Source organism: Lacerta agilis, chromosome 13, assembly GCF_009819535.1.
Source record: "Lacerta agilis isolate rLacAgi1 chromosome 13, rLacAgi1.pri, whole genome shotgun sequence".
NCBI lineage: Eukaryota > Metazoa > Chordata > Lepidosauria > Squamata > Lacertidae > Lacerta > Lacerta agilis.
Window position 1 is genome coordinate 28,777,239 of NC_046324.1, and position 23,710 is coordinate 28,800,948.

The window sequence follows — 23,710 nt, forward strand, 5'->3', positions numbered from 1 at the left end:
ACTAAGGCCATGTTCACATGATACATTTAAAGCACTATGATACCACTTTAAACAGTCATGGCTTCTTCCCCCAAATAATTCTGGGAGCTGTAGCTTGTTATGGGTGCTGAGAGTTGTTAGGAGGCCCGTTGTCCCCTCACAGAACTGCAATTCCCAGAGTTTCCTGTGAAGAGGAATCCACTGTGAAGCCACACTGGGAATTGTAGCTGTGGGAGGGGAACAGGGTCTCCATGCCCCTCTCAGCATCCTTGATGAACTATAATTCCCAGAATTCTTTGGGGGAAGCCATGACTGTTTGAAGTGGTATCAAAATATATGGTCTTGATGTGACCTATGTTTCTTACTATTTTCCCAAGGGGCTGTAGAGGGAATCTCACACTCCCAGGGAGGGCAAGTTTCTTTTACAGACTAGGCCGGCAGGGCGCTAACGCCATCCTGATCTCTCCTTCCCTGGTTAGATCAGGTAAAAGATGTTTTATTTATTTATTCCATTTATACACTATCTTTTCCCCTAAGGAGCTCAAGGTAGTATATACATGGCTCTCCCCCTCTCCCCATTTGATCTACACCACAACCCTGTGAGGTAGGCTAGTCAGAGGCAGGGACTGGCCCAACGTCACGCATCTGAGTGAGGATTACGCAGCCTCGTCTCCCAGGTCCAGCGCGTAACTGTTATACCACATTGGCTAACCATGCTACTAACCATGGCAGCCACATGCAACCATTTGAGGGGACTCCCCTCCTCAAAATTAATTAAGCACCCCATCATTTGTTCCCGTGCTGAATTATCTGTGCCAAACCCAAACGGAAACAGTGGGTTGGCTGTCAGGAAGAGATAACCGATACTCTTGCAATTAATTAGTCGGGAAAGGGTGTGGCAATTTCTCCGTGCAGATAATTCCTGAGGAGCACGCTCAGTGTGTAGAATGTTCTAGAAGTTCAGTTTGGCCTAGGATAAAGGCAGGTTTGGGGTTGCGGAGGGGCTGTGGGCATATCTCCCCGCACTGTGGCATCTCATGCAGGTGGGTGTCGTGGAGCCTTAAAATCCAGATTGCTGCTGGCCCGTCTGTGTTGTGACATGCCCCTCGTGGCTCCTGTTCCTCCCTAGCAGGGATGGCGCTTCACCGGACCCAGAAGCTGAACCTCCTGCGGCTGTTGGTGCTTCTCACTGTGGTGCTGGCGGCCATCAAGTATTTCTTCCGGGACAGGTGAGTATCTTTCAGTGAGGCATTGCTGTCTTGCAAGGTGGGAGTGGAGAGCCTGCGGCCCTCCCAAGATGTTGGTGGACCCCAAACTTCCATAATCTCTGACTGTTGGGCCTGCTGGCTACTAGGAGCTGGAGTCGGCCAACATACCAGGGATGGCCAAAGGGTCCCCCATCCCTGTTGGTCGTCCAGGGTCCCATAAATGCAGCTGGCTCAAAGCTCTTTTGCTGCCATGGGTGGAAACCAATGTTTGCCTATTGCTCTGGGGCTGTTTCAGGATTGTGGGGTACAGCTGCCTTCCCCATCCTAGTCCCCTCCAGATGTCCTGGGCTATATTTCCCATCGGCCAGCACAGTTGCAGGATTTCTTTATTCGTTTAAATACTTATATGGTGCTGGGGCTTTGTTTATTTTAAAATATTTATAGGCTGCACTTTTCCTAAGAATACAGAGAGGTGGTATAAAACATATGAGTTTATAGTAACTTTGATTAAGACAAGAATTAAAGCATCAGAAAGAGCATTATTAAAAACTCCCATAAGAGATGTAGTTCAAAATGGCCGTGCTGGCTGGGACCCATGGGAGTTGTAGTCCAAAATGGCTGTTTGTCAGGAGCCAGAGTCAGGAGCAGGTCAGCAATAAAACACCCAGTGTCAGAAAAGTTAACTCTTTCTTTGAAAAAACAAAATAAAATAAAAAATTCCTTCCAGTAGCACCTTAGAGACCAACTAAGTTTGTTCTTGGTATGAGCTTTCGTGTGCATGTTTCTTTGAAGAAATCAAAACGGCTCAGGCCTACTGATCCCAGCAACTCTTCCCAGTAGGTCTTGCCCCAATGAGGCAGTTGCAAGGACTGAAGGTCCCTGCATTCCCACTGCTCTCTAAGATTCCTTCCCCGACTCCTTCCCAAGCAACCTGGTGGGAGGGCAACTGGCCACAGCAGGAGGGGGAGAACCCATAGCTTCTTCAGCAGCCTATTTCATCTCTGGCTCCTGGCTCCACTCCAGCTTCCTCTCCTGCCGCTGAGTCTGGACTACCCTCTTCCCCAGACTCTCCCTGCTCCCGAAACCCTGTTGCCTCTTCAGCTTCCGGCACCTCCTCCTCCCAGTGTGCCCCCCCTTCTCCCTCGAACCACTTATCATCGCCATCCCACCACCAGTTCCCTAGCTCTGAACCTTCTTCCCCTGGGGGTTGCCCCAGATGGTGCCTCCCACCACTTCTCTGCACCTAGCCAGTCCATGACACTGTGCTGGTTGGGGCTGATGGGAGTTGTAGTCCAAAACACGTGGAGGTCCCGAGGTTGGGGAAGAGCCTGCTCTTGACATTATGGGGAGGAGGGAACTCAGTTTGCCAGCAGCTGCACCTTAACCATGTTGGCGGTCTTCCACTCTCTTCCACGCATGCAGCTTCTCCCTGAATCAGTACAAGGGATCCAGCCAGGAGAGCAGCTTTTGGGGCAAGGCCGGCGACCTCAAGCACTCCGCAGAGCCTCGGGGCCGGTCCTTGGATGTCCCGGATGTCAAGGTTGTGGCAGCCGCTGCCCCTGCGAGGCAGGACGCCAAGAAAAAGGCCCTCCAGGATTTCAGCTTGATGCAGTTGCGGCTGGTCCATCTGGACCTCAAGGGAGCAGCTCCAAAAGTATCCTACCTGGAGCAGGTGAGGAGGCCCACCTTGAGCAGGGCTTGTACGCCAGGTGAATCCTGGTGCTGGATAAATTATTATACAGAGTGAAAACTGAAATGTGTGTGAAGAGGTCTGAGCAAGTGATGGTTGGAATGTGAAGGTTGTGTTTACAAGAGAACCATGAGAGAAGGGCAGGATGACAGGTACACAGGAAGTATTGTTCTAACTAGTAGGAGGAAGTATTGCGATACAGGGACACAACTGCCCTTTTGTTTCCCTTTCCTTCTAAGTGCTTGTGTTGTTTTCATATTTAGTGTGCCACTCTGCACTATTTGCTGTTTGTGTTGTACCAGCTTTGCAACACCTAAATAAATGTCCTGTTTTGCTGTATTTCCCCAACACTGGAAGAGGGGAGTCTGGGTTTGACTGGCCATCCAGGTGGAACCCAGAGGGTATTGTACTCCAGTATTTCCCCAACACTGGAAGAGGGGAGGGGAAGGGAAAGAGGGGGATAATGTTGCCAAATACTTTATTAACCCCTGTCACTGTGCTTGATGCCACATCTTGAGCAGCAGACATTAATGGGTGATGAGGTTTCCTCCAGTGCTTGAACACAAACTGCTTCCTCTGGAAGACTTTTAAGTGAACTCCCCACCCCACCCCTTCTTTCCAGAGAAAGCAATTTAAATACAAACCACTTTCTCTGCAGAGGGGAGAATGCTGAAGGTGTGGTCCCACTGTGAACCACTTGGTTGGTGCTGAAAAGACATCTTCACAGGAGGTTGCTGTAATTTACTGGCCAGCAGTTACACCAACTGTGTTTGAACTTAGACAGGTGTCAGTCATCTGACATCATTATCATCTCTGGGGATTGACATGGGAGTGGTCCCTCCCACCAGTCAAATGTGGCCTGCAGAGAGATTAGGAACTGGCCTATGGCCTGATCTGGTTAGCACCTGTCAAAACTAGAACCTGGGAGACCAGAGTTCAAATCCCCACTCAGTCATGAAGTTCACTGGATGACCTTGGGCCAGTCACTGCCTCTCAACCTAACCTACCTCATTGGAGGTGTGTGTGTGTGTGTGTTTCACCATTATTTTATTTTGTATACATTGTCCTTAACAGAACTGCGCACTTTAGCTGTGTTATCTCTAATTTTTTTCATATCACCTGGAAAGATTTTTGATCAGGCATTTATAAATCTTCTAATCAAACCAATAAACCAGTGAGTGACAGCCATGCTGGGTGGAGCTGCTGGAAGTCACGCTGGCTGTGGCCGATGGAACTTTTAGCTCAAAACATTTGGAGGGCACCAAGTTGGGGGGAAGCCGCCTCGGATGGTTACACTACTGAGCTTAGCAATGGTTCCATGCACCAGGATTGGGCAGCTGTGGCCCTTCATATGCTGTTGGACTACAACTCCCACAATCCCTGAGCACTAGCCTTGCTAGTTGATGGGAGTGATGGCCCAATAAGATATGGAGGTCCACAGCTTCCTTGCTTCTGATTTAAGAGAGACCTATTAGTGAACTGAAGCCCAGATGGGACATCCTTTGATTCTCTCCTTCTGCCTCCTCTCTGGAGTCAATTCTAAGAACAGAGGAACAGCCCTAGAACTGGATCAGGCCAAAGGGGACCTATCTAATCCCACATCCTGTTCTCACAGGGGTCAACCAGATGCCCTCAAGGGAAGCCCACAAAGCAGGATCTGAGAGCAATAGTGTTCCCCCATTCTTGTTCACCACTCTGGGGTTCCATTTAGGAATCATAAGAAACTAAGAAAAGCCCTGAGTCTGGATCAGTCCCAAAGGGGGGAGGGATCTAATCCTGTTTTCACAGTGGCTGGCCAGATGCCCCAAAGGGAAGAAGCCCAGATGAGTCAAACAGCTCTCTCCCCTCCTGTGATTCCCAGCAAGTGTCATTCTGAGGCATAATGCCTCCAGCAGTGGAGGAGAGAATATATCCATCAGGGTTAGTAGCCTTCTCCACAAATTTGTCCAGGTTCCTTTTAATGCCATTTGAGGTGGCGGCCCTCAGTGCCAGTTCTGCCAGTCAGAGTGTGCTTTGCCACATTGCAGTTGTACCCGTATGGCAGCTGGATGGTACGTCTCACATGTGCTTTCCTTCAGATCTTCCCGCTTTTCTCCAAGCTGGGTGCCAACGGCATCCTGATCGAATACGAAGACATGTTTCCTTTCAAGGGAGACCTCGAGATCCTCAAGTCTCCGTACGCTTACAGGTAAGAGGTCTGCCTCAGTTGCTATTGGCCTGCTGTGTGTGTGTGGTTGGTGCCATACAGTTGTGAGGGCATCCAGGCCAAGACCTGACCCTGTGCACCAGAGAGATGGCGCTCCTTGGATTTGGGTCTCTATCCCATTTCATTGCATCATGGCAGGACTGGCTCCATGTGGTTTGACTTACTGGAAGCGGCCTCGCTTTCTGCTCCTACCCGCCAACTCAACAAGGCCACTGGGATGCTGGCAGCTTGTCGCTGACCGGTGCTCTTGTCTCCTGACAGCGAAGAAGATATCGAGAAAATCCAGGAGTTGGCAGCACTCAACAAACTGGAGCTGATCCCTTTAGTGCAGACCTTTGGTCACGTAGAGGTAGGAGAACCCCCTTATTCATTCCAGCACTGCTGGTCTTTGGTTGCCTTTCTGGTAGATCTATGACCTGGTCTCTCCCCTTCTCCCACCCTGCCTTTGGTGTCCAGGCATACTATGCTGGCCAAGGCTAATGGAAGCTGTAGTCCAAAAACAGGGCTGTACTAGCTGGGAATCATGGGAGTTGTAGCAAAAGCATGCCTGTGCTGGCTAGGGCTGATGGAAGCTGTAGTCCGGGGGTTTCCCAAACTTGGGTCTCTAGCAGCTTTCAGACTACAATTCCCATCATCCCTGACCACTAGGGATGATGTGAGTTGTAGTCCAACAACAGCTTGGGAAACCCTGAGCTAGGAGAAGGCAGACTATTGACCGCTGCTTTTCGCCTGTGAGTTTGTAATCCTAATGGCTGTGTTGTTTTAAAATTGTACTCCCCCCCCCCATATTTTCTGCTGCTGCCGCCTCCCTTCCCCTCCAGTAGTGTCTTGCCCTAGTCTTGCTCAGAGAGGGCCGGTCTTTCCTTGGACTGCCTGCAAGGAAGAAGGGTGTAACTGTTCAGAGCGATGCAGCCTTCATATCTGGTTAGGCCAGTTCTTGCCCAGGGAGCTGGACTCCAGTTGTGCTGCTGAGGAACAATTACTACTTGTTCCAATTTGTTAAAGGTGCAGGAACTGGTTCCCTTGACCTGGGCGAGCCAGCAAGGTGGGGTGGATTCTGCATGGAGAAGGATCTTTAATAGCAGTCGGATAGACAAATTAAAGATGTGAAGGGGTGTTTTCTTTTTGCATGGAGAGAAAATTATGGAGGCAGCGAGGACTGCTGAATCTCTGAGTATCAGGTTGTTTTTGCAGGGATGCACAGAATTGAAGAGAAGGAAGGGATCCCAAGTGTCACCTAGTCCAGCCCTCTGCAATGGAAGAATCACTTGCAGAAGGGCCATAGGAAAGTAGGAGAACAGCTGCCCAGCATGCAGAAGTTCCCAGGTTCAAACCTCAGCAAGTCTGTATGGGGCTGGGAATGTCCCCTGCCTGAAACTGCCAGATGGTGTAGGCAATTCTGAGTTTGATGGACCAAGAGTTCAGACTCAGTATAAGACAGCTTCCCTTGTTCCTAGATCGGACTTGTACCGCTCGCCAACCTGTGTTACAGTTGCCCCCAGGAGAGCAGCTGCAAGACGTTTTCTTAACACAGAAGCTGCATTTAGTATTTTCTGTTTGCTGGACTGCCATGAAGGACTTCCTGTTAGTATATTTTTGGGAGCAGGCGAGTTAAATGGTTCAGTGTGGACTAATCTCACTTGCGAAGCTGCAATAGATGGTCTATGCCAGTGGCTCTGAAAATGGGTGGTGGCATTACCTAGGGGGGGCACTAAGAGGCAAGGGGCGGCGGGGGGGGGGCTGTTTGTGGGCTTCTCCAAGTGCATTGATCTCTTATTTACAATTGCCCAGGCTAGAACCTAGAGCAAAACACCTTCCCTGCTTAGTATTTCAAGCTTTATTGATCTTATTGCTTTCAAAGCTACTGTATTTCCTTTCTTCCCACTTGCTCGTGTTTATGATTCTGAGTTGTCACAAGTCACAGGATAGCCAAGTATTGGGAATAGCTATTGATTTTCTTATTATAAATTAGTTACCATACATATCTGTGGTAGGTGAACGTTTGTGGTGTTTAATAAGTAGTTATATATTAACATTTTATGCTATGCATTTCCTTATGTTTTCGTTGGGAAGAAGACATTAAAAAAATTGTGTGCCAATGTCTGGTATCACTGGATCGAGTTGATCAGTTTTATTGAATTAAACAAAGTAGTTTTAATTGGACTTTTAACCAATGTGCAATTAATTGTTACTGTTTTGAATTTTATCTTATTAGTTTTTTAATACTGCTTTTAATGCTTTACCCTGCCCTGGGACATTAGGGTAAAGGGTGGGTAATTAATTAAAATTATCATCATCATCATCATCATCATCAATTGGAACAACAACAACAACAACAACAACAACAACAACAAATAAATAAATAAATGTGTCATTTTCCTTAGTGGGTCATGCAATCCATTAGTCAGAATAATGCTTTTTATAGGGTAGGCGGCACTGGGGATGAGTTTACAGAACTCCTTCTTTCTCCTGCAGTTCATCCTGAAGCATGACAAATACCGGCACCTCCGGGAGGTGGAGCGCTTCCCCAACAGCTTCAACCCCCACGTCCAGGAAACAATGACTGTTGTGAAGTCTGTGTTGACCCAAGTCCTGAGCAAGCACCCACAGGCCAACTGGGTGCATATTGGGGCAGATGAGGTAAAGGACCCAGATGAAGTGGTGGTGGGGGAGGTTAGACAAGGCGGACAAGGTCTGTTGCTCAATGGTAGAGCCCCATCCTGCATGATAAGTACCTAGCTAACTGAAGTCATTCACAAAACAGTTGTTGATAGCACAGACATCCTGGCATTGGCACCAGAGTCCTTCAGCTCTGCTCATGCCTCTCGCTTGCCTTTGAACAAAAGGTAGAATTCATATCTGTTGCTCCACCTGTTTTGACTCTGGCCCTCCCCTCCACTGGCATGTGGCCCTCAGATGGCTATCCAGAAAGGAATCCACATGGGTTCAAATATCTGCCCCGCCCCCGACCACTGCTTTAGGAGCAGAGAATGTTGGTGTTCTCCCTGGTGGCACCAGGCTGGAATGGACTACCTGGGCAGGTGGAGGCCTCTCCTTCATTGGAGGTTTTTAAACAGAGCTTGGATGGACATCTGTCAGGGATTCTTCAGCAGCAATTCCAGAATAGCAGAGGGTTGGACTAGATGACCCCTGGGGTCCCTTCCAACTCTTATGATTCTAAAATTGCTCCCAGCAAATGGCCCCCTTCCTTGCCAGCGTGCCAGGCAGGCTCTTGACTTGTGAGCCTGCCAGGTTCCTCCTGGTACCAGCCTTGGCCCTGGTGTTCACACCTGGCTCCTCCTGCACCTTCCATGACCACCTGCCCTCCTTTCTCCTTCTGTCCCTCCAGGTCTTCCATCTAGGGGAAGGGATGGACTCCAAGAACTGGATGAGTCGCAACGCTGGCAACATGGGCAAGATGTACCTGAACCACATCCGGGAGGTGGTCAGCTTCATCGCTGGCCAGTGGGGTCTGCATACCCTCCTCTGGGATGATATGCTGCGGAAGGTTGACATGGCAGCCATTCAAGGTCTGTGATGCTTTCAGAGTCTTGTCTGGTTACTCCAGACTTTTCCACTTTGGGCTTCTTTGTGAAGAGGAGCAGGGTTTTATTTTATTTTATTTTATTATTTTATATCTAAAGACTTCATTGCGTAATAGCGCAGCAAAGAACCAATTGGTGATTTGCCATTATAGACTCATAATGGATGCTTAGATATTACCTTGGAACAGAAAAATATTCTATTTAAAACCTGCAACTGGATACACAATGGTTTTTTGTGATGGTGGTTGTGTCTCTAGCAGCGATCATCTGAGTTGCCTTTATTTCATTTGTTTATTAGCCCAGTTCTAACTGACTAAACAACAAGTTGATGCTAAAACTTGGCTTATTAAACCATGGCTTCGCACCACACATGAACCCTGCCCAGCAGCTTAACTATGGTTTGTTTACTGCCAATAAACCTTGGTATCTTGTTGGACACAAACCTTGGTTTGTTTGAACTGTGGTTTGGCATTACATGTGAACTATCTAGACCTTTCTGGACTACAGCTCCCATCAGCCCCAGCCAGCGTGGCTACTGGTCAAGGATTATGTGAGCTTTGAGCTCTTCAACATTCCTGCAGTAGAAGTCTGGGCACAAGGGAGTAGGCTTAGGAAATTAGGGCTGTGGGCCTGAGGACAGCAATGAAGAGCAGCAGGATAGAGGGGAGAGGAGAGAGTGGGCAGAGAGGAGATATACATGTGTCCTGGGGCCACAAAGCTGTGGAAGAAGGAAGTTCATAAGTGGATGTGAAAGAGCCAGCCAAATCTTTGGCTGCAAGGCTGAGGCTCTAGTCCTTAATGTCTTGTTGCTGAGGTTGTTGAATCTAGGGTGGGAGCAGCAGCATCTCCTCTCCACCTTCTCATTTTGTTTGTTGATTTAAATCTTTTCAGACTCTGGCATTGCCAAACACGCTTCTCCTGTATTGTGGTTTTACGCCCCGGACTTCGATACGCAGCAAATAGGTTTGTGGGGGTTATTTGTTCATTTTTATTAAATAATCTATAGCTTGCCTTTCTATTTTAAAAAAAAGTTTTCATGGCAGCTTACAAATGGAACATTAAAATACAAGAGGGAAAGCAACAAAAGAAACTGGCGAAATTGGCAGATAAATTTAGAATTAAAAGGCGGAGTAAATAAACCAGGTGTTAGACGAACCTTCCCAGGAAGAGAATTTCACAGCCAGGGAGCCACCATCAAAAAGGCCCTCTGCCTGCCACAACCTATCTTACTTCAGATGGTTGGGGGCTGGTCTTGGAGGAGGCGATCCCTTCAGGTATGGAAAGATTGGCAGGGAATAAAGGAATGGAGACACCAGGATGTTTCTGTAGAACATGTACAATTCTTACACATATATATCACACGTGAGAGTCAGTGTGGTGTAGCGGTTAGAGTGTTGGACAAGGACCTGGGAGACCAGGGTTCCAATCTCCACATTGCCATGAAGCTCCCTGAGTGACTTTGGGCCAGTCACTAACTTGCCTCACACGATTGTAAAATGGGGAAGTCTCTACGCCACCGTGAGCTCCCAGGAGGAAAAGTGGAATATAAATGTAATGAATAAACATGCAAACACCCTCCCCCCAAAAAAATAAAAGCCTTGGCAGCATGCTAGCAATAGAACAAAATCAGCTACTTCAATCAATAGCTCAGCTGGTAGAGCATGAGACTCTTATTCTCAGGCTCTTATTTGAGCCCTACATTGGGCAAAGAATTCCTGCATTGCAGGCGTTTGGAATGGATGACCCTCACGATCCCTTCTAACTCTACAATTCTATGATTTTGTGATCAAGGCTGGGGTGGAGGGAGGTATGTCTTTCCCTGACACTGAAATGGTGGCACAGCAGACCTAACCCGTCAATGTCCTCTGTGCATCCAGGGCAATCCTTCCTCATCTGTCTTGTCCCCTGTCTCATAGGAAAATACATTGCCAAGTAGCAGAGTGTGGCTTCAAGACCATCTGGTTCGCCAGCGCCTTCAAGGCACGACGGGCCCCGCCCAGGCTTGGACACCCTTAAACAACCACCTGCAGAATCACCTGAGGTGGCTGAAGGTCATTCAGTCCATGTCTAAGACGCCCTCCATCCGGTTCAGGGCATTGTCCTCACCGGGTGGCAAAGGTAAGTCCAGGGAGGGAGCTCTGCCATGGGGTGGGAGGGACCTCAGGCCCTCCTGGCATCTGTGTCTGGCCCTATTGACTCCCTGGGCCACACCCTGTCTGTAGGGACACAGCCTCTCTCTCACTGTCCTTCCTCCACTGGCCCTCCTTGAGTGCTTTTGCCTTGCTGGAATACATCCATGAACCCTGATAGGTCAACATTCGCAACACACATTTAAAGCTCTGTTGGTAGAGCATGAGACTCTTAATCTCAGGGTTGTGGGTTCGAGCCTCACGTTTGGGCAAAATATTCCTGCATTGCAGGGGGTTGGACTAGATGACCCTCGTAGTCCCTTCCAGTTCTTCAGTTCTGCGATTCTATGATTTTATGATAGAACTTCAAACAGTCATGGCTTCCCCCAAGGATTCTGGGAGCTGTAGTTTTGTTAAGGGTGCTGAAAGTTGATGGAAGACCCCTCTAATTCCCTTTGCAGAACAAACAATTCCGAGTGTTTAACAATAAACCCCCCTTCACTAAGAACTCTGATCCCCCACATCTAGGGCCTATTTATTTGCTATTAGTGGGGAAGGGTATTGCCTACACTGACTGGCAAAAGCTTTCCAGGGTTTCAGGTGGGGGGACTTTCCTAGCCCTATCTGGAGATGTCTGGGACTGAATCTGGGGCCTTCCACATGCAAGGCAGGTACTCTACCACTGAACTACAAAACCCGTCTCAGAGAATCCTGAGCTACCAAGGAAATAGAGGCTGTTGTTTCTGTGAGCTTTCTGTGGACTCCCAATGAAATTGTGGCACCAGGAAGGTTGTAGTGATAATAATGGGGGACTCCCACCCAAAAGGTAGTGACTGGCCTCTCTCCTCTCCCTTTGCAGGTATGACCACTATTCAGCTCTGGGTGAGCTCCTGCCTGTGGGGATCCCTTCGCTGGCCGTGTGTCTGCAGACTTTGGTGAATGGTGAGGGGACATGGCTGGGGAGCTGTGCAGTGGGAGGGGGTGTCTGTAGGAAAGGCAGGATGGAAGGGTGGAGTATAAGTGTTGCAGTTGCATCTCATGTGCATTTAACTTGTGCGATTTCAACCACGCATGGTTGAAGGCAAAGTGGCCGAAACTGCACAGATTAAATCTATGCAACGGGTTTGGGTTTACTTGGCTCTGAAAGAGCTTTTAAGCTCTCTCCCCTTGCTTTTTTGGGGGGGGGGAGTCAGCATGCCAGCTCTTGCGAGATCTCACAGGCAGAGGCGTAGGAAGGTGGGTGTGGTCTGCCCCAGGTGTCATAATGAGGGGGGTGACAAAATGCTGGCTGAATGCACCCGCTCCTGGCCCCCAAAAGGAAGCAGCGGCTTCGGGCAAACAATGCCGCCACGCTCCCTTCTGCCACTGCGGTGGAAGTGGTGGGGGTGGAGGCTGAGGGTGAGGGAGGTCAGCGTGAGCCCGAACCTCCAGGACACCCACCTGGAGCCTGGCTGCGGCTCCGCCCCTCCTTTCCCTCCTCCTTTTTGTGTATCTGCAGAACCTTGGAACCAAACTCCTGTGTAAGATTTGATTGTAATGTATTAAATGTCTCTCACTCCTTCCTTTGCCTTTAATCTCAATGCCAATCAGCTAGTGTTGGACCAGCAGTGGAGCAGCGTAGTCCTTCTTTCTTGCTCATAGGTCACAGAGGACTAGCAGCTTAAAGTTCCCATTCTCATCACCCAGTTTAGAACCCCAAGTTGTTTTGCATGGAATCACTTGCTTCAGTGGAACACTCAGCTGGGCAAAATATCCACTAACACATCCACTGTCCCGCACCCCAAATTCTCTTGCCACAGGCGGATTTACAGAAGCTTACCAAGAAGAAGGTTCTGTCCATGCTTGCTTCGAGAACATGCAGTTGGAGAAGAGCAATGGTGTGTAGGGGGGTTGAATGGGGCAGGGGTGTCACCTGGTGATAGGGTGGGAGCAGTTTTCGAGTGGCTGAGGGATCATTCTTGTACCAAGCAGTTGCTGGGCTACTTGTGGATAGCCAAATGAAGCTGAACGTTGGAAGATTCAGGCCAGGTAAAAGGAAGGACTTCTCCACACAGATGTACCGGTAGTTAAACTGGGGAACTCACTCCCACAGTAGGCAGTGATGGCTGTTAACCATAGATGGCTTTAAACAGGGGCGGACTTGGTAATATGGCGCTTTGATTGGGACCAAATTGGCGCCCCCCTCCCCCCATAATTTCTATTTTCACAATAATTTATTTTGGTACAGTTGCTTTAAAATGGATGCTTTTGGGAGGTACCCATATAAATATAGGTCTTATTATTATTATCATCATCATCATCATCATTTACTAAATCTGGCACAGCTTTAAAAGAGGATTGGACAAATTCATGGCAGACAGAGACTAGTAATGGCTAGCAGCCACGATGGCTACACTCTGCCTCCACATTTGAAGACAGCAATGCTTATGAATACCATTTGCTGGAAGCCATTGGAGGAGGAGATGCTCCTGTGCTTGAATCCTGCTTGCTGGTTTCCCACTGGAGCATCTGGTTGGCCACGATGAGAATGTGATGCTGGATTGGATGAGCCACTGGTTTTGCCTCCAGCAGGCTCTTCTAATGTTCTTATGTGAGCAAGTGCGTAGAGATATAGCTGGGGGCGAGGCTGGCCGCCATTTGTACCACACCTAACTCAGCATCTGGTGGTGCTTCAACATTCTCCCCACCCTTCCTGTGTTTTTCATTAGTGATGGCAATGGGGCATTTCCAGGTTCTGATATCTACCGTATGGTGGAACAGGTCACGGGGCAGCTAAGAGACTCCGTCATCAAAGTCCTGGAGGAAGAGAGGTAAGGAGATCTGGAATGGTGGCAGGGAGGCTCTGCAGCCATGTGTGTGTGCATGTCAGGATGAAACCAAGGTTCCTTCCACCGCCATAAAATAATAATAAATCTAAATGTATCTGTTTAACAAAATCTACATGCCCCCTGATTGTAATAAGCTTCAAAATAGCTTACATAAAAGAAAGCATTAAAAATAATCAATAAATGACAGTCTAAAAAGCAGGTATTTAAAAAGCATTGAAACCAACAACAAGGAACAATAATCCCCAAGGATGCTGGTCTAAATGGAAAGTGTGGGGATGGGTAGCAGCGCCTGTGTTGCAAGTAGTTTGGGGACAGAAAACCTTTTGGGATGACACAATATAGTATTCCTTACCTTCACAAACGACCTTTTCGGAATTGTCCCATAGCCAACCTGTGTTGTATCCCGCCTTACAAACGAGGTGGATGTTCATTGGTGCTCCCGAGGTGACACAAAAAACTAGGAAATCTGTCTGGCGTCCAGGATTCTTGTTTACTGAAGCAGGATGCGGAGGAGCTGACAGAAGGAGAAGGCGGCTGGAAAATGGGGAGAGCAGAAGAACACAACATTTGCTCAAATCACAGCAGTGTGTGCTCATGGGGGATAAAGCTATCTGTGGCTACTAGCCACAACCGGCTGTGTTCTGCCTCCACTAGTGGAGACAGGATGCTTCACAGTACCAATACCAGAATTGCAGGAGGGGAAAGGGCGTTGTGCTCAGGCCTTGCTTCAGGTTGCCCCAAAGAGGCATCTCATTGGCCTCTTGTAGGACAGGATCCGGGGCTAAATGAGCAACACTTCATCCAGCAGGACTATTCTTACATTACAGGTAGGTAGCCGTGTTGGTCTGCCATAGTCAAAACATAAAATGAAAATAAAATAAAATTCCGTCCAGTAGCACCTTAGAGACCAACTAGTTTGTTCTGGTATGAGCTTTGTGTGCATGCACACTTCTTTAGATACACTGAAACAGAAGTCACCAGACCCTTATATATAGTGAGGAGAGTGGGGGGGGGGGGGTGGAAACACAGAGACAAGTTAACAAGAACAAAAGATCCATAATAACTCCAGTTAAAGGCAGGGCATTCGAAACCTAAACATGTTAAATAATAACACCCAGTCTTAAATAACGGCAGCCATATTTCTTTAGACAGCGTGGGGAGAGAAACGTGTAACTCTGAAACTTAACTATATGAAATAAAATCCCACCGTATGGAATAGAAGTGATCAGGATCTTCCTGTCCCTTAGAGACCCAGAACTTAAGTGGCATTTCTTCTGCAATAACTAAATTCAAGTTATTTTTGTACTCTAATGATATAGTCAGGTTTTAAAATGATTTCCACTGTTGTGCTGTAGAGTTCCTGGCAGCTGCCAGCATCCATGTCAAAAGATCCTTTTGGCAAAATGTCTTCGTAGTTCACATATTTTGTTAGGGATAAATGGAGGGAGATTTGAATGTGTGTTGAAATAACCTTTGATATCTCCTGGTAAGTTTCATTGTGGAATGAAGCAATGTGGGTATACACACCATAGATTGAAGGGGGGGGGAGTCCCTTTGCTCCCACAACCTCTCCCAACAGTTCCATGATGTATTAGAAGAAATATGGGGACGTTGAACAGGCGTCTTACATTCTTAACTGTTGTTCGCCTTAATTTTAAGGCTTACCCCAATTAATTGCTTTCCCTTATGGCTGCTGCATACCTGCATGGCACCTTAAATAAAAAGAGCTGCAGAAAAGGAAAGTAATAGTCCCATTCTATTCTGCCTTGGTCAGACCCCACCTGGAGTGCTGTGTCCAGTTCTGGCACCACAGTTTAAGAAGGATATTGACAATCAGGTACCGTGTGCAGAGGAGGGCGACCGAGATGCTCAAGGGTCTGGAAGCCAAGCCTTGTTGATGTGGAACAGTTGAGGGAATTGGGGATGTTTTGCCTGGAGGAGAGAAGACCGAGAGGTGATATCACAGCCATCTTCAGATATCTAAAGGGCTGTCCCATGGAAGATGGAGCAAGCTTACTTTCTGCTGCTCTGGAGGGTAGGACCTGAACCAGTGGATTCAAATGGCAAGAAAGGAGGTTCCGACTAAACAATAGGAAGAGCTTTTTGACTGTAAGAGCTGTTTTGACAGCGGCTGGATGGTCATCTGTCAGGGATTCTGGAGCTAGGAGTCCTGCATTGCAGGGGGTTGGACTAGATGCCCCCTGAGGTCCCTTCCAACAATGCAGTTCTATGATTTAATCCTCTGGATGCAATTTTAGGGTGTGTAGGACACAGCAGGAGCTGTGGAATATCCTGCTGGGTTGAGGGAAGAGAGGAAGCAGAGCCTGTGTTACCCAGAGCTCCTGTTCTAAATATAAAAAGAAGCAAACAAACCTTAAAACAATCAGTTAGCTTCCTTTCCTGGAACAAGCTGTCTCAGCCTTCACACGCTGCCGTTTGCTTTGCTTTTTAAGTTGTACCTATTTTTATATATCTGTAGCACAATTACATGTAATAACATTCTAGTTCTGAAACTGACAATAAAGTACGGACTGGCAGTCCGATCCGGGAATGTTTATGTAGAAGGCAGGTTGAGACCCTTCTTGCCCTGGATTGCAGGCCTTCTTTAGACATTGGCCAGAATCACAGAAGATGACCTGAAACTGTTTTGTTAGCCTTCCAGCCAGAGAACAACAAGGAAATCTTAAGTTGAGCCACTAAACTGCAGGAAAATCTGGGCAACAAAGATCAGGATAGAAGTTCAGGCAAGAGTTGTAAATCAAGCATCCCCAAAGGTGAGAAGAGGGTAGCAGTGCAGCATTCAGGTTCAAAGATGCAAAGCTTCAAACTCACCTCCTTTAGAATATGGGTCAGCAAAACAAACCAGCTAATGCAACTGGCTAAGATAAATGGATAGACATTGTTTTGGGAGCTGTGCAATTGCGCTTCGGTGGAATAGCGCAACTAACGCATGTGTGCAGACTCCAAGTCAGTAGCCACACACACACAAGGAGGGTGCTAAAATGGTGGTGAGAAGCACCTGTCAAGAGAGGGGTGCGTGTGTCAAAAGGGTGTGTGTTGCAACACTCTGTCTCACCCTCTTTGTGTGCAGAACATAGAGAGATGTACACTCCCCCCAAAAAGTGGTGTATACACTTAAGTGCAGATCAGGGTGGTCCAACATTTGTCTCAATGGCCGCATGTGGCCTTGAAGCCGTTTTGGTGGCCCTCAGCAACATTTTACCACAACCACAACCCTCATGCTGCCTTCCCAAAGCTGGTAGGTGAGGCACATTCCCAAAGCCTAGTTAGTGCGTTCCAGATTTGAGAAAGAGGTGGGTAGAACTTTAGGATGTTGCCAGAGCTTTGTGCCTCCTTCCCAAAGCCCAGCATCTTGCATACCTTTGGGAAGGGAGTACAAAGTGTGTGTGGGTGTCAAATTTTCACCCTGGTCCACCCCTCCTTAGCTGAGCCTTTGTCTGGAAGCAACCTCAATAGCCATGTGGACCCACTGTTTTCATTCTGCTTCCAGGGACTGCAGAAAATTAGACAAGGAAACTGCCTCAGTCTGACCAATTGGTCAGTCTAGCTCAGTATTGTTGGCAGTTGCCCTGCCACTGAGCTATGGCAGTTTCCGTATTTTGCTTTTAGCCTTAATGCATCAGCAACCCACATTTCTCATCCCCAGAAGAAATAGTGTTAGGTAAAGACATCCACCATCTTGAAAACACTCCCCTCCTCATACGGGGATAAGCTAAATTGGATGGGTAAAAAGGGAATTTTGGCTGCTGTTTAAAAAATGCATTTTTACAGTGTCCCCCACTATTGATGCTGCTGAGATAGGAGTCATGGAAGTTTCATTGCTGAGTCATAGAATCATATAGTTGGAAGGGACCTTGAGGGTAATCTAGTCCAACCCCCTGCAGCGTTGGAATATGCAGCTGTCCTTATGGGGATCGAAACTACAACTTGGCATTATTGGTACCACCCTCTAGCCCACTGAGCTATCGTAGCTTTGAGTGTTTTGATGCAATTGCCTGGTCGGGTCTTTCTTTGGCCGCTTAATGGGGTTTCTCTTTCTTTCTTCTCTCCCTGTGCATGACAGCTCTGTCAAGGGATGGTTCAGTCCTTACCATCGGAAGCACCAGTTTGGAAACCCTCGTAACCTGGAGAGCTTCGGTAGCAAGGTTCTCAAGTGAGTGAGCACCCACACCCCACAAGTGACTGAGGGGTGGGGTGGGAAGGCAAGGGGTGGGGGATCAGTCCTATATTACTTACTTACTTACTTACATTTCTATCCTCCCTTTCCTCCAAGGAGCTCAAGGTGGCATACGTTCTTTCCCTGCTCCCCATTTTAGTCCTCACAACAAACCTGTGAGGTAGGTTAGGTTGAGAGTGAGTGACAGTCTCAAGGTCACTTAGTAAGCCTCATGGCTGAGTTTCGATTTGAATCTTGGTCTCTTCCAGGTCCTAGTCAAACACTGTAGCCACCACACTATATAAACTGAGACCTCTCTTGACTAGCAACAGGCAATCTGTCAATCACAGTTTCTCATTTATCCAGCCCTAGGTCCAGTTTCCACATCAGTTCACAAATTCTTTTTCTTTTAGTGTCCCCATGAAAACCCACCAGTGGTTCAGTGCAAATTTAATCTAAAATACACTTAATATATTTCTGTATGTTATTTTCAGTAATTATATGCCTTTTTATGCACACTTTACCGTAGTTGGTTACATGCACATTTTGTACATGTTACTTGACTGGAGAACTGCATTGCTAAATTCAGAGAAGGGAACAATGCAAAGGACGGTCATGCTTCTGTCCGCATATAGTTAAAGGAAGTGAGAATTAGGTAGAGTCACCTTTCTATGTGAACTGAGTCAAATTCCTTCGCCATTCCTAACTACTGAGTACCAGCTGGGGTAGTTGTGTGTGTTTTATGAATACATGGTCATTTGCCATTGCAAGCAGACAGGAAGGGACATTGCATTCTAGATCAGCCTTTGCCAACCTGGTGCCCTCCAAATGTCTTTGACTACAACTCCCATCAGCCCCAGCTGGTGCAGATGGTTGGATGCTGGTCCAAATCTTCAAGAGGCCAGATGTTTGGCAAAAGGTTTTTTTTGCAGCTGAACTTGGACATTTTTCACAATAATCTTTATATAGAGGATGCTAGGTAATGCACTGAGCATTGTCTTCTGTAGCCATTTACATAAAACATACATAAATGCTGCTCCAAAGGTAGTTCTTACCATGGCCATTAGGGCTGGGCGATAGGTTTCAACTTTTTGATATATCACCAGCTAATATCACAGTATATTGATATATCACAATGTCTGAAATAAGGATGGAGCTATGTAGAAGCATTGGCTGGCTTCATGATCTTTCCCACATTGTGATTTTTGTACAGCACACACATACATCATGATTCACTATATATCTCACCCGCCCTAGTGGCTATCCAGAAAGGCAGAAGGAAGAGCACTAAGCCTTAACTCTGTAAAAGCAATGCTACCCAGAGCCAAAGCAATGAATTCTGAATTGCTTTTTGATGATCTGTATTAATACAGGGATAAAGCCTAGAAAGTCTCAAGGAATGGAGAGTTAACGTATCAGTCAAAGATACGTTTGACAGAAAAACTCTGCCTGTCATTTAGACTCTGAGTGGACTGAACATGTGAAGATGACCCATTTGCCCATCTAGCTCGGGCCTCTCCTTTGTCTGGGGGGCAGCAGCATCTATCCATGGCTTCTGGGGAGGGGGTACCTCCCCATCCACGCTCTTCCTGGTATTGGAAATCCTTAACTGGAGAGGCCAGCTGGGAGTTGAACCCTGTGCCCTTCACTTGCCAAGCCTTTGAGCGTTGTGCCAGACATTCCTGGGGGGGGGGATTCCATGCCACCGTCCTTCCTTCCTGACTCTCTCTGGCTCTTTTCCCCCCACCCCAGAGTCCCGAGGACTGGAGACCTTCGTCCAGAGCTTCCGCTCCCACATGGAGAGCATCTACTTCCAGACACGGTGGAGGAATGGATGGAGGAGAACGTCAACCCCTACCTGGACCAGTTGCGCAAGTTTGTCCGGGACTTCAGGGAAGTCATCCGCCTCAACGCCCGGCCCAAGACCCGGTAGCGGGGTGCCCTTCACCCCATCGCCAACCCAGAAGTGGGTGTCCGATTCAGTTGCTCCACTGTTGTGTTGTCTTTTAACTTGGAAGGAGTGTGCAGGCCAGAGGAGAGGGGTCTTGTGCCTTGCCCTTCGGCCACCAAAGCAGAGGCTCAGTGGGCAGAGTTTGGAGGCCTCTTACAGCCAGTCTCCACCAGGCTTCCTTCTGTAAGTGGTGGACAGTGATGTGGTCTCCCTCCCTCTGAGAAATGACAATTTCCTTCTTCCTTTTAATTCCTGCTGCTTTAAGTTCTGCCAGAGGCCCGGTGGCTGCCGTTTTACTCCACGTTGCCCCCCTTCCCCTGGGATGTCACTATGTCATGGCATGACATCTCAGTCTCGGTGGATATGTGTTGGGGGTTGGCAGTAGGCTGGTGGCTGCTTTCTCAGCAGCCCCTGCCTCAATTTCTTTTCCTTCCTTTTAAATGCTCGCTTAGCTATCCCTCCACCTTCAGCTCTCCTCCCTCCTGGAATAACTCTAATACCTGCAATGCTGCCACATGGAAATGACCAGATCTGGGATAGCCAACGTAGTGGTGCCCTTCAGATGTGGTTGGACTCTCTCCATGAGTCCCAGGAGTTGAGGATGGAGGGATTTGGGTCTTCAAACAACATCCTGAGGCCTCCGTATTGGCTGCCATATTTGCATCAGGGATTCTTCATCCACCTTGCAAATCTCCCATTTCCACTGGGGTGGGGGGGCATGGAATCAAAAGGAAGTGTTTGGAGCAGCTCCAACCAGGATAGTGGAGTTCTTTCTCTTGGGGGAGTGGGTGACTTATTGGGGGGGGGCAAACTTTACCAAAATGCCTGCTTGAAGAGCCAGTCCTGAAGTGGGGGTGAGCCGAAGCATCAGTCATCCTTCATATGCTCCCTCCCTCAAGTCTGCTGATGTGGCTGCTTCTCCCTCCATCCCTTCAGCCTCTTGGTTGACTTCACACTGGTAGTATGGTGCAGTAGTGAGAGTAGGCAGGTTAGGCTTGGGAGGTGTCAGTTGCCAACATCTAGCCTAAAAAACACAATCCCAAGTCAGCAAAAGTTAGGAACATCATCATCAGCTGTGAACTAACTTACTTTCTTTCTTTCTTTTTCTCTTCTTTCTTTCTTTCTCTTTTTTCTTCTTCTTTCTTTCTTTCTTTCTTCTTCTTCTTCTTCTTCTTTCTTTCTTTCTTTCTTTTCTTCTTCTTTTTTTTTCTTTCTTTCTTTTCTTTCTTTCTTCTTTTTTCTTTCTTTCTTTCCTTTCCTTCTTCCTTCTTTCTTTCTTTCTTTCTTCTCTTTCCCTTCCTTCCTTCCTTCCTCCCTCCCTCTCCCTCTCGCTCTCTCTCTCCATGAGAGGAAATCCCTCTGTTTACCACAACAGGCCGTTATTGGGCTGGACCTGTAGCCCCATATAGAATAGAGCCGTTGAGATCAATGGGATTTGAGTATCACCAGCTTAATTATTTCAGTGGCCAGCTCTAAGTATGGGCTAAGCCACAGCCCAACCTTTGCAAAGAGTCCCTGCAGAAAACCTCACCCCCTCGCCTTCACCTCTAAGGCAGACTCTGCCAACCTGATGTTGTTGGGCCATAACTTCCCTAATCCTTGGTGTTTGCCTTCTGGCTGGGGCTGGTGGGATTTGTAGTTCAAAACATCTGGAGCCCCCCAGATTGGAAGGAGGATGTGCTAGTGGGGCAGGGAGGAGTCTTGCCTTCTTTCGCAGCCAAAAGGAAACATTGGAGGTTCTCTGGTGGGTCTGTGAAAGAGCTGACCTGTTGCAGGCAGGAAACCTTTCCTTCTGGGGCCCCCGAAGTGAGCCTCCATGCCATTGCATCCCTGCATCCTTTGCTAGTCATGGCCAGGCAGCAGACCTTCCGAAAAGGCCGCTTTGGAGCAAAGCAAGCCAGCTTGGGTTTCGTATGAATGTGGCTTTAAAAAAATGTCTGGCTCTTGGCCTGGTTCCAGGTTCTCACGCAGTAGAACAAACAGCCAAAAGCTGCCTGTTTTTAATCTGAAATGCTGGTGGGTCTTTGGCACCTGCTCGTCTTGGACCAGTTGTGATGGATGCATCTTGAACGCCCCCTGCTGCTGCTTTGGAGCCTCCCTGGGGTTGAGTTTGTTTTGATTTGAAGATTTCTGAAAAGTTCTATCCCCTCCCTTCCTCCTTCCATTCAGAGGCAGAGAATCAGCTGGTGAAACTTCCTTGTTCCTACAATATCTGAAAATCATCCCCTCCTTTTGTGCTTTCTGCTGATGCTTTTTCTGCCTCTCTATCAATTCCACCTGCTTGATGACTCACCTTGTTTGGGCTGCTCACCTCACTCATTTCTCCTAAATTCATGTCCCAGGCTGCCTTCTGGATAAAAGGTCCCCACTTCTCTCCCCGCTGTGGATTCTGCTGCTCTGGTATTGCTCAGGTGACTGACAGCTGTTGCCCCTCCAGAAGGCGTGATCTCGGTCGCTGGTGGATCTGGTTTGGTTGGGGATCTCCAAGTTGCATTGCGGTTTGGGTTTTTTGTTTTTTTGTTTTTTGTTTTGTACAGAACAGATTGCTTCTGTAATATGGATGACAAAGACGATGGTAATAATAAAGTATTTTTTTAAAGAAGTGGTCCTATGTATGCCAGTGTTTGTGCTAAACAGACATTGGGGCTGATTTTGGGATATCTTTTCAAGGTTCCTATTCTGATGTTGGCTAGAAAAAAAGGACATAAACGAAAAGGTTTTTATTTTATATAAAATTATTTATACTGCTTTTGCGGGGATCTTGTTTGTTCACCTATTATTTAAACACGACCATGTCAAAAAAAAAAAAAGGTGGAGGATAGGGGCCTGGCGTGCTCTGGTCCATGGGGTCACGAAGAGTCGGACACAACTGAACGACTGAACAACAACATGTCCAAAAAAACACGACTGGTCTAAATGAGTCCATTAGTAGTATAAGCAATGTTTTTTGCTATTATTAAATTATTCTTTTCGTTTCTAATTAGTGACATACAGTACATATAGAGAGAGGTAAACAGAAAACATTTCATTGAAAATGAACTTAAAGGAACAAACTAAATAAAATTCAGAGATTTTCACACTTTAGTTTGGGTGCTGGAGCTAATGGGAGTTGTAATCCAAAACTTCTGGAGGGCATCAGGTTGGTATGGGCTACCCTATGGAATATTTAAATCACTGAGGAGATAGGTCCTTGTCAAGCTGTGTTGCTTTTGGTTTGGGCTTTTCCGTTTTATTTTAATTTGCAAACTAATCTAATGACAGATTACTTGTGGAGATCACCCACCCAAATATTCAAAAACTGCTACCCTGGTTTTTTTGGGGGTTGCCCCATCTTGTTCTGTTCCCAAACTGGTAGCCACCCAAGCTACATGCTGTTCTAAAAATAGAGTCAATATCCCATTATGGATCCATTTGGGCTCTTACTCTGGGACAAGAAACAGCAAATGAGACACACACACACACACACACACAGAGAGAGAGAGAGAGAGAGAGAGATTGTCTCCAGACTCACGATTTTTTAGGAGAGATTCAAGCACTCTGGCTTCTCCTCAGATCGTATAAATCTTTCGCCTTTTAACAAAGCAGACTTTTTGCAGTTTGGGAGGTATTAGGGAAACACATTGCAAAATACAGGATGAACAAATGAGGAATGGGAAGATATGAAAACACCTTGCAAGCAAATTAGGATGGATTCTCCAACCACTGTTGGAGGCAGGATGCTTCTAAACACCAGTTGCTGCAAAATGCGCGCACGGGCGCGGGTTGCTGCTGTTGTGCTCAGGGCCTGCTTGCTTCTGGGCTTCCCATTGGGGCATCTACATAGTCCTTGTGAAAACAGGATGTTGGACCAAATGGACCAAACATCTGACTGGTCCGGTACTGCAGGGCTCTTATATTTGCCATGCAGGATGAATGCTTGTTTTTCTATAGCCATCCCATAAACAAACCACAATAAATGTTCAGTAAAGACTAGACACAGTCCAATCTCCATTCAAGC

The 23,710-nt window shown here is 47.4% G+C and overlaps 1 pseudogene; it reads left to right on the plus strand.

Annotated features, from left to right (window-relative positions):
* The first annotated feature begins 1,078 nt into the window (after nt 1-1,078).
* Nucleotides 1,079-20,735, plus strand: LOC117056681 (annotated as a pseudogene).
* Nucleotides 20,736-23,710: the final 2,975 nt, after the last annotated feature.